The following is a 1,142-nucleotide window of genomic DNA, read 5'->3' on the forward strand; positions in this document are numbered from 1 at the left end:
GTCTGCAAGGAGGTGACAAGGGAGAAAGAAGAAAGAGGGTGGAGGCAGATCTGCCATGGGGCATCCAGTCTCCTAGCCACATGTCCACGGCCCACAGCATGGGGTGAGGGAGACGCCAGGATGAAGGTTCCCAGGGGTCTGCCTGGTCTGGGCCAACCCCCAGGGCAACACAGAGAGGACAGGTCCTGGTCCTGCAGTCACTGCTCTGGGCCGTGGAGCTAGGAGAAGCCTCTCCCTAGTGAAGAGGGCTATAGGAGAGAAGACCTTGATGTCCTTCTGTGTAAATTGGGGTGCTTGGAGTGGGTGACCCTAAGGGTTTCACAGGCTCGGAGAAGTGTCTGCTGGCCTTGGTTCTCTATCGATGACCTACTGCATTCTATGGCCCTTAGAAATGCTTTCTACTCTACTCCCTGGAATAGAGGATTGAGAGTCTGTGAGTCTGCGGACACGGGGTTGGGTAGAGCAGGGCAGAGCACAGGAACACAAGTCCAGGTCCAGGGTCAGATCCAGTTCCTGTTGGAGCTTCAGGGTCCTCCTGAGGGAAGTGGGGCTGGAGGAATGTGAGGACGATGCTTCGAGAGTGAGCTGTTCACCCCAGGGTCAGTGGAGACAAAGAGAGGGCAATGGAGGTTTCCGAGGTCCCCTACACTGCCTGGGTCCTGCTTCTTTGCTCCCTTGGCCCAGGAGAGCTGCTGCCTTGAGGACACCTGAAGAAGGTGTGCGTTTTGTGGTGAGTTTTCCTGCCTGGGGCTGCAGTGCTAGCATTGGCCACCAGGGGGAAGCACCATCTTCTGCAGGTAGTGCACGCTGGACTATGCTGGAGCAGCTGAGGCCAGGGGTTGTCACCAGAGGCCATTCTGGCTATTCCTCTGGCTCAGGCTTGCACCTCCTATTATCAGGATACATGCGCCACATTCTTAGGGGTGGGAAGGGAATTTGAGACGCTATCATTTCTTCATTCAGCAATTGTGCCCCAAGCACTCGCCCTGTGTCAGGGCTGTGTTAGGTCCTGGGTGAGTGCTGAAAACCACCCACGTGGTCTCTGCAACCAGGAACACACAGTCTGCAGGGGAGATAGACAAAATCATGAAAACAAATACATGCAAAAGAAAACAGCAAGTTCTACAGGGAAATAAATCAGG

This window comes from Trichechus manatus, unplaced genomic scaffold (genome assembly GCF_000243295.1).
Source record: "Trichechus manatus latirostris isolate Lorelei unplaced genomic scaffold, TriManLat1.0 scaffold00027, whole genome shotgun sequence".
NCBI classification, from domain to species: domain Eukaryota; kingdom Metazoa; phylum Chordata; class Mammalia; order Sirenia; family Trichechidae; genus Trichechus; species Trichechus manatus.